The following is a 698-nucleotide window of genomic DNA, read 5'->3' on the forward strand; positions in this document are numbered from 1 at the left end:
GGGGGAGAGGACCTTTCCACAAAACGGCTCGAAATCAAAGAAAATGCGACACGGCCGCGGATCGGGCGAGGGTTGCGACGGCTGGTAATGTTACCGGTAACGTTACCGGAAAAATTGGAAATTTACGGTAATTTACCAAATGCTCTGCAATCTCAAGTGTGAGAAAGTATGACAGTTTGAACTGTCAGCCCACTGTATCTCACACTTTCTAAAACTATTTTCTTCCCTTCAAAAGTAAAATTATTTTTGAGAACACCATCACTTTTGTCGCGAAATTCCGGTTTAAACGAGTATATGTATGATGGGATTTAGAGCAACAATGCCAACAATGCATTTAATTATTTACATGATGGTTATTTCCAAAAGTCCTTGTGGTGTCGTTGTTTGCGATGACAACCCCATCATACATATACTCGTTTAAACCGGCATTGTACGAGGAAGACGAGGGTGATTCCAAAAATAGTTTTTTCTATAAAGGAGAGAAAATGGTTTTAGGAAGTGTGAGACACAGTGGGCTGACAGTTTAAACTGTCATACTGTCTCACACTTGAGTTTGCAGAGTGCTCGGTAACGTGGAAAAAACCGGTAAAACGGGGCCGGGCCTGCTTGGCCTGCCGGCGGCGATGGTCGGGCCTGCGGCCCGACCATTTCTGTCACGCGATTTGCTGAAGAACTTGTTCGAATGATGTAGCGGGCCT

The sequence above is a fragment of the Frankliniella occidentalis genome, unplaced genomic scaffold (assembly GCF_000697945.3).
Source record: "Frankliniella occidentalis isolate FOCC.00 unplaced genomic scaffold, Focc_3.1 Scaffold311, whole genome shotgun sequence".
Lineage (NCBI taxonomy): Eukaryota > Metazoa > Arthropoda > Insecta > Thysanoptera > Thripidae > Frankliniella > Frankliniella occidentalis.